This window comes from Hetaerina americana, unplaced genomic scaffold (genome assembly GCF_022747635.1).
Source record: "Hetaerina americana unplaced genomic scaffold, ioHetAmer1.1.p SCAF_38, whole genome shotgun sequence".
Taxonomy (NCBI): Eukaryota; Metazoa; Arthropoda; class Insecta; order Odonata; family Calopterygidae; genus Hetaerina; species Hetaerina americana.
The window spans coordinates 1166990-1176846 of record NW_027286963.1 but is presented as its reverse complement, the minus strand read 5'-3'; the positions used below and the strand labels follow the sequence as shown (position 1 = coordinate 1176846).

Here is a 9857-nt window from a genome sequence, read left to right as displayed (position 1 = left end):
CCCAGAATCTATATTTTTGGTTATTTCTGTAAACGTTAAAGAATATTGGGAAAATTTCACAACAGGTGATATTAGTGGATAACACGATTTCAGTTCCAATTATATATATCTGCGATGGGTCGCCGTAGTCCAGTAGGTAGAGCGTTGGACTGCTGACCGGAGGGCCCGGGTTCTATTCCCGGACAAGCCTCTCTGAGCAACTGCAGCTCCACTCAAGCTACCTGTATGTGATTGTTTGGGTACCAGGTCTTCCTGGGAAACCATAACCGGCACAGGGAAATGAACTGGCCCCCTTACCCTGAGGTGTGAATTTTCACACGCCGTATAGGGCTTAGTACTGGGTGATCTCTACCATCACCTACCAAACCGACCTTCGGGTTGATAAGTGTGTTTATGGTTTATTAGGGTATCATGTTAGACAAAGACGCTTTCACAAGGAGGAGGGAGTTGATGACGGGGACGTTGAGTAAGGATGTTAAGAAAAGACTCGTAAAAACTTTGATATGGAGCGTAGCTATGTACGGCGCGGAAACGTGGTCATTGAAGCAGGAGGATAGACGTAGATTGGAGGCTTTTGAAATGTGGGTGTGGAGAAGAATGGAGAAGGTGAAATGGACAGAGAAGAAAACAAATGAGGAAGTACTTGGTATGGTGGGCGAAGAGAGGGGTTTGTTGGGAGAAATCCTATGGAGGCAGGAAAAGTGGATGAAGGGTGTATTGACTGGCAGTGGGATATTGAAGACTGTAATAGAGGGGAGAATGTTAGGCAAACTAGGAAAGGGAAGGAATGGGATGGGGATGTTGGACGGGATGAAGGGAGGAAGAAAGTACTCAGAGGTGAAGACAGACTTGTTATAGAGTACGATGTTGGATCATATGTGTCCATCCAAAACTTATCTTCACCGGCAGATTAGCTATAATGACATTAACACAGTTATCAACCTGAAGATCGGTTTGATAGATTGTGGTAAAGCTCATTCAATACTAAACCCTTTAGGGTGTATGACATTCAGATATGTACACAGGGGGACCAGGTCTTAAGCCTGTGTCACCTACCGTTTGCCAGTAAGTTATGGCACCCGAAATATTACACCGCTCGGGTGAAGCTGAGGGTAACCAGAGGCGTACCGGGTATTGAAACAGGGCCCTCAGGTCAGTTACCCAGCGCTCACATCCTTTTACCTGTCAGTAATTTCCCTTAAACGATCACAGGCAGTTTGCTTGCCCCTTTACATGAGTGCATTTCTTACGTGCTTGTTTTCTAAGCGTGCTGGACTGAGAATATTATGTCCCCACGTATCATCACATAAGACCCTGTATTAGTTAGTAATGTATATACCCTGTTCACATTTGGTATCAGAAAATATTACGGCCCCTTGAGTCCTCACCTAATATCGCCCTTTGTAGTGTTCGAAAAATGCAGGGTGAGCTCCAAAAGTAATGCAAATATTTTTTTTAAAGTAGTTTATTATGAAAAACGGGGTCCTTTTAGGGCTGATCTAATCCGAAGGAACATTAAGAAGTCTGCTGGGGAGGCGGCAGGACTATAGAGGGGGGTGGGGTAGCGTTTGCTCCTGGCGTTTGGCCAGGAACTCGCGGACTCGTAGCGCGTGGTGGCTAGGCGTGTTGTCGTGATGGAGTATCCACGTAGCGGAGATGTCTTCCTGGTCCTGATGACTTTTTTTCTAAGTCTTTCCTGCACATGCACGTAGTAGGTAGCGTTAACCGTCTGTCCTTGAGGAACAAACTCCTAATGGACCACTCCTTTACTGTCGAAAAAGATAATGAGCATGAGTTGTCACTTTTGATTTGCTTATTCTCGCCATTTTGGGCTTGGGGACCTGGTCGGTGTGCCACTCAGAGCTTCGGCGTTTTGTTTCTGGGTCTTATTCAAAAACCCAGGTTTCATCACCAGTGATGACTTGACTTGAAATTTCCGCTCAGTTGGTCTTTCGTTACATGGTCGGCGCGTAAAGGTTTGCAATAACTGACATCCTGCCACTTCCACATCTAGGAGAGCACTGAAACCTGTTACGTCGCAAAGCTTAGAGTCCCACCACCAATTCCAAGTGGCTTGATCCCACTCCGACCAACAGGAGCGGCGCAGAAAATCCAATTGCATAACTTTTGGAACTCATCCTGCTTATCGTAGTATTTCAAATTACTATATTAAAGTCGTAAGAGATATGCTATGGCGAAATTGTTTATTTATAAATTACGCTAGTAGATGGCGATAATGGTGATAGTCGTATGGCGCTGAATTGTGGCCAATTTGACAATCTCCAGCGTGGGTAGCAGGGAGTCACTGAGGTGTTCATCTTTAAGATGAATGCACAGAGCAAGCAAGAACGGACGAGATTAGGAGTTATGGCTACATGTGGAGAGGATGTAGGGGACTAAGACGATTTGGACGCGCCTTAAAGAAAAGCGAAAAACATGCAGGAAAGAGAGTGGAAAAGTTGGATTTTTTAGGAAAGACGAAGGCCCAAAATTAAGATAAAAGATCGGAAGACGGAAGAAAGGAAGCAATAGATGGCGAGTGATGAGGTGGAGAAGAACTAAAGATGTTATGGACGACATCATTTAAAAAAGTCTAAAGAAATGAACTTTATTAATTCGACTGAAGATGAGTTAAAGAATAATGAAGACGGGATATTATTCAATTTTGCTTCTTTGCCACCAAACGCATTCCATGATTTTAACCAACAAAACAATTGAGGGATTGATGGCGTCACAACCGACCTCAGAAACATTACCTCGTGGAAAACTTCGAATCAGAGACCGTAGGAGATGACTTAATTTGTATTTCTTTAATTTTAAATGCTTTTTCCAACAGCATTGAAGGAAAACAAATAAAAAATCCGTTGGATTTCTTTAGACGCAGAGAACACGAAATATTAATATCATAAACAATTGACTCAATTAGAACATTCTAGAAATAAATTGAATCAGAGAAGACTTACAGAGAGAGGACAACTTTAAGATTTCATTTCAGAATCAATGGCATCATTTCTATGACTTATCATTAATCTTCAACTGCGATCAATGCTATGCCAAACACTTCCAACATAACGCTTCAAATTTGGCGGGAAAAGCGAGAACAATGGAAAATTTCCGTGCCGTCGTCGTCATTTGTTCATTAATAAACAATGGTGTGTGTGTCAAGGGGGGGAGGGAAGGAAGGGGGGGGAGTAGGTTAGGAGAAGGACATGACATGACATTTCCCTGAATAACAGACAACAAACTGCGCATTGCTAATTTAAAATGGTGTCACAATTGTCAAACGTTTTGAAGTAAACAGATGTTTCGAAATAAGGACTATAGTTCGCCATTTAGTCACTTGGCAGAGCCGTTTTTCTCAAAAGCCAAAAGTAAGGAACGCTAATGAATACAACCGCGGAGATGTAGGTAAAAAATATAAATTAAAAGCAGAGGAAAACACGGAATAAGACGCAAAGATAATTACATACGGATATTCGTGGGATATTCAATAATAAAATACAAAAAAACCCATTACCTTTTTTGAAACAAATGGACAAAAAATTAAACGTGGATAACTTTGAGACTATGCCATTATTTTTCAAAAAAATATAAAAAACATTTTCATAAAGTTGCAGTTCAACCCGAAGGGAATCGAGAGGAGTTGAATTTGTAGTATCACGTGGTAAAATTCATGTCATATTTGCGGATATGATGGAGATGCCAAAAATAATACAAGAATGCTGCTCGTGAGACTGCCAGCTCATAGTATAAATGGCGAGTGACATTCAAACGGCAATTAACGCATCATCCTTCGACCCCATTTGACTCAAAAACAAATGCGAAGGTATTCATTAATTTCTGGTAGGTCTACGACAATACCAATCTAGTGACGTGACAGGACGTCCATATACACCAATTCTTACAAGTAAAATTCGACATCCATCTAAACTTTGACGTCAAAAGGTCGAGATTTATGGAAAGTTGAGAATCCTGAATATCCCTCTGAGGGAATCGAGACTAACAAGAAAAGGGATACCCAGAGAGAGAGAGTGATTCAGGGAAATTTTTTAAGTGACACTGTATACTGGAGTTCCCACAACCTCTTTTTTAGGATTCACAAACATCGGTTTTTTTTTCGATGATAGACATATAACACTTATGATCTGCTCGATTCCATCTTCCCTAACATCTCTGAGTTTGTCTTTGTACGGTTTGCTATCACTTTTCCTTATATATATCTATATATATATATATATATATATATATATATATATATATATATATATATATATATATATATTTGTGGGTCGCGGTAGTCCAGTGGGTAGAGCGTTGGACTACTGATCAGAGGGTCCCGGGTTCGCTCCCCGGGCAAGGCACTCTGGGCACCTGCAGCTCCACCCAAGCTGATGTGATTTTTCGGGTACCTGGATCTTCCTGGGAAACCATAACCGGCACAGGGAAAGGAACTGCCCCCCCTACCCTGATGTGTGAACATTCACACGCCATATAGGGCTAAGTACTGGGGGAACTCTACCATCACGTACTAAACTGACCTTCGGGTTGATTACGGTGTTTATGGTTTATGTTTATGGTGAAATATATAAATGTATATATAAATATGCACGAGGTCTGTCCAATAAATACACGAACTGAGGCCATAAAATCTTTAATTTGCAAATTTTAGTCTACATCGATCTCGTCTCCTTTTCAAAACGCTCTCCATTCGCTGCTATGCACTTATTCCTTTTCCTTCTTTTCCGCAACTGTTTAAAGCACCCTTGGAAGTCCTCTTGGCAGTTAGGCTTTTTAGTTTCGTTTCTTTCTTTACTGTGACCACATCTTCCCAGTCATGTCCCCTCATCACATTTTGTCAATATTTCAGGAATTTATTGATAAATTTTGCCGCACTTATCAAACACTTGATATGGTTTCGTTGCTCCGTAATTTCGTCAATTTCTATTTTCGAGAAATAGTAAAAACAAGGACAACAGAAACTAAACATAACTGGCACCATGCGCACAGCTCGACGATCCGCCAAGCACAGACAGCTCATGGGGCCTCAGGCAACTAGCGCCGCTATTGGGTGGGGTTATAGTCCGCGTTATAGCCGCCAGATTGCACCAGTTCGCGTATTTACAGTACAGGCTACGTATTATATCGCCAGGTATGGGACTGCACCTATATTCACTTTTGTGAACATTTTTCGTCATTCTTCGTCATCCAATGCATTGAGAATCTCTTTACCTTTGTTTTCTCATAATTGATTCCCCTCCTACAATCATCGCAGGTGAGAAAAGTCTCAACAGTCTCAAAAGTGTTCCCCCTGCAGTTATGCAACAACTCAAAAATTAGTAAGTATCGGGTGTTGCATAAAGAGCAGGATAGGGGGAAACACAGCGTTCCCGTAACGCAGCCACGGTAACAGTTCCAAAAACAAGTCACTTTTGTCTCTTTAAGGTACTCCATTTAAGTGTAAGATTTGGGTAATTCAGTGAGGAATACTCAGAAACTTCTCTGACGTATTACTTCCAGTCAGTTACTGCCACACTTTCCACTCATTGTTACAGAACTTTAACGCAGTATACATATTCCTACTCCAATTTTAAAGGAAATACACAGCAGTGTACATATTAATTTGGCTGAACTGTAAGACTTTGCCGTCATACTTAAGACACAGGGAAGTCCGACAAGTCCTATCATGACATTGGCATGTTGCCACCTGATCAATAAGCTTTTCATAACTCATTTCATCTCCGTGATTGCAGAGTCAAGAATTAAGTTAAATGCTTTCAATTAGCAGGAAAAATGCATATATCATGTCATTTCTCTGGAAGATAATAATCACACCAAAGATATAAAATGGCGTCCGTTTACAAAACAAGACTCAAAAGTTTCACTCCATTGTTGTTCAGAAATTCAGAAACACGATTCCGAAGATTCAATAATCCCGTTGGCATATTATCAAAATGTTTTAAAATAAACTAAATTTGCTTCATGATCATCTAAGAAGTCAATTAATCTTATTTTTCGCAATAGTTACTGCTTGAACTAAATAAATATTCAAGTCATTAGAACGTAAACAACATTCCATGTGTGTTTGGTTTCTATGGGATACACCAATGAGTTCAAACCGTTAGTACGATAGGAAAATGGAGGAAACAATGGGTTTTCCGAGTTTTCAATTTAATCTATTTTCGGATTTTGGATGAAAATATATATGTATAGGGGTCGACATGGCCAGGAGGACAATGTGTCTGTTTTATATGAGAATTTAATCGAGACGGGATATCTTATTACAATCACTTTTCTCATCCTTATCGGTAAACATTTCATAAATTATTTCATACCTTTGATTTACAAAGTCAGAAACAAATAGCGACCAATTTCTGCACAATATTCTGCAGTTCTAACTATTAAGCATAAATGTGTATGCATTTTTGGATCTATATAAAAAATTACACGCGTTCGGTTTATGAAACTCTCAAGAAAATACGCCAAGGATCCGATTTTTTAAAAAACTCTAAAAATGTCCTCAAAAAACGGTTGTAAATACAAAATGAATCATCACAAATTAAGTATACTCTTTCAGGTTGACGAGAAAATTTGATTGAAACATTCTAATTTCCGTCATTAAATTAAGACTGTGAAAATTAGTAAGGCATGTAAGTTAATATTTTTTTAAACTTGAGAGAAAAAAGGTCTCTCATCATGTAAAATTGTCCTTTTCCTCCCTAGAAATATTTTGGATGGTGTCCACAGACGGTCTGGAGGAACTGGAGCGCATGTGTGTCATACGAGAGAGAGAGAGGCAGGGGGGGGGTCAGATAGGGGAGGAGTGGGGGGGGGAGGAGGGGGGGAAAGGGAAGGAGAGTGTGGGTTATTGGCTAAGAGTAAAAAAAAAGGTTGAACATGAAATATTAGATAGAAAAGCGGAGTTATAATGTGGTCTAGGAAAACATTCTAGAACGAACCAGCTGCCTGGAGGTTTGTTTGAGCCCTTTTCCATCCAATTTCAGGAGTTTTAAGAATAAGTGTGAAGCAGCCACTGGGCGATAAAATTCATTGATGAACTAGGTGTGAACCTAGCCCATGGGTGATGGTAATGTTACGGTTGGTAATCTTTAAGTGTCAATTTATATAGAGCATTTTGTCTCATATATGTTTTTCTTATGTATATATGTATATCCACTGTAAGAGTGACCGTTGACCAGACTTGACCGTTGCCCCCAGGACGATAGCCTTATTGCAAAGATAAATTCATAAATAAATAAATTTTATACGCCTTAATCACTCGAGAACCTATAAAAAAATATAATTTCCGAAAATCTGCCCACAGCATTTCCCTATTTGAGATGTTACGTACTTAATTTCGTCAATATCCAGTAATCTTTTCGTCCAGTTTTAAAGTAAGTATAAAAATAAAATTGATTAATCATCACTAAAAGCTAAAACACTATTTTTAAAATGTTAAATATTAACGACATATAGCATAATACTGAATGATATGAAATACCCTCGCTTGGCCGAGTTGTTTATAAACAACCAACAGTTGCCAAGGAAACTATTTTAAGTGCTTGGGAAGAATCAAATTTACGTTCATTTCATCAATCAAAAACCGAATTATATTTTTAAATAGATGTTTCGAAAGGTATTCTTTAAAAAGAGCCCTTTGCTTAATTTGATAATTATAAATACAGAGGTTTCTTGGTTCGATAATAATCAACATGTCTTTGCATTTAAACTGAGAAGCGCAGCAACAATTGCCAAACGAGTTTGATGAAAGGCGCCATCTTTCCTTTAATGCGTAAAGTATTTAGAATATTTTTGGACAGCAAACACTAATATCTACGGAGGTAACATGAGAATAAGTGAGTAATGAAATCAGTGAAAAACCCTTACATATAATTTACCTTTTTTTTTAACTGAGTTAATTTTTCGTATTTCAAATGCTATTGAAAATGAATACACATAAGAGTCAGTGTTAACGATTTTTAAGGTCCAATTACGAAAAAACGTTCGTAAAACTGGGCGATTATTAAAAAATAGGATGGATAAAAATTTCCGTGGAGATGTTTTGGAGAAATCTTGAAAACATCCGGGATTATTCGAATGAATGACCAAACCAGTATTAAATCTTCTCAGGACCAAACTCCATACACTTCCTTGCGCTACGATGTGACCCAAGTCGCCGACAGCATTCATTAAGGTACCAACTTAAATTAAAAGAAACTGGCCAATGGACGCGTAATGATTTTTTAAACAGTTTTTCATATTTTACATTATGCTTTGGGAATACCGGAAATTAAATGGACAGACTGTGCTATATGGACAAACTGTATGGGAGAGCAAAAGAAGAAAGGAATATACGGAGATACTTATAAGGCAAAGATGAACATTAAATGGAATAGTGACACACTTAGCGACAAAATGGTTATACTTAGAATCATGATAGAAAGGGAAGAAAATTGAAGGGAAGATCCAATAATTGAAGACAAAGAGTCAAGTACAAAGGAAAAATTTAGAAGGACATATAAATAGAAAGAAAGTGTTAATACTAAAAGCTGTGTGTGTACATATATATATATATATATATATATATATATATATATATATATATATATATATATATATATATATATATATATATGAACAATTATGGTGTTCACTAATTCTTGAGACGATTGAATTGCATTACAATATAATAAAAATATTAAAAATCAACCAAAACACAACTCACTTTGATATTTCGGTGGCCTCAGCCACCTTCATCAGGGTACAAGGAGTCAAGGAGGTTAATTGTTTTATTTTTCCTATAAATATGTATATATATATATATATATATATATATATACACCCACACACATTTAGATATATGTGTATATATATATATATATATATAATTAAGGCTTAATCTAATTGAATACAGAACAATATGTATTGGCAAAATTCAACCTTACGATGATCTGAGGATAATTTTTCCTAGCATCCCTTCCGTGAGATGTTCTTAGACCTACATAGCAAGCGTTCAACCTTTACCCTTTAAGCAATCGAGATCAAGAATGCCTCGTTATGGCTTATCCAGGCCACCTGGGGGGCAGCACAAGGAACGGTAGGTGGAAAGGAGGAGTTACAAGCGTTTTCGGACCTGCATTCTTCCCCGCCTCCTCGAAAAACTGCTGGGCTCCGTCCAAATTGAACCGCCGCGAAGGGTGAAATGTGGAGTTCGCACCGTTTCCCAACTAACAACCCTACACCACCACCACTACCCTCCCACCCCCCCTAATCCCCACCCCGCACTGTGGAATTTTACCGTTCTCTGGAATCGCCGCCAAGAGAGAGAGAGAGAGAGAGAGAGAGCACCCCAAAGGCATTGCACCCCTCTTTCCAAATTCCCTCCTACCCACCCACCACCCCATCCGTCCCCGCAATAAACGTTCCCCTCGTCACTCAACAAAGCCGGGAACTCTGGGGAGGCAGTAAAACACTCCTTAGAGGCACAGCTGCTCTTATCATTCCCAACTTCCCCCACCACGACGCTCTCTACAAAGGAATGAGAAATTAAGGGGGTACAGCACGTCGAATTAAACTCGAATGGTATTATTTAAATACTCTTTGTGGTGGTAACACGAGAAATGATAACTCTCCACCAATAACAAACAATAATAGTCTAGACGAAATGGGAACGGGTCATCAGAAAATTATGCCGGTATGTACACAAGAGGGTGAATAAAGTGAAAAATCAGTAGAAAGTTCACTATTCAAATTTCAAAGCGGATATATAGTAATTCGCATTACATGATCTTCTCTGTAGGCGTGCAAAGTGTTCGTATTGTGAACGTAAAATCATAAAGAATTCTTAATAAAATAAATTT

The 9857-nt window shown here is 39.0% G+C and overlaps 1 protein-coding gene across 2 annotated transcripts in view; it reads left to right on the top strand.

Moving 5' to 3' along the window:
- The window catches only part of LOC139691566 (uncharacterized), a 144875-nt gene that overhangs the window by 103212 nt on the left and 31806 nt on the right, over nt 1–9857 (top strand). The gene's annotated exons all lie outside the window — the stretch shown is intronic.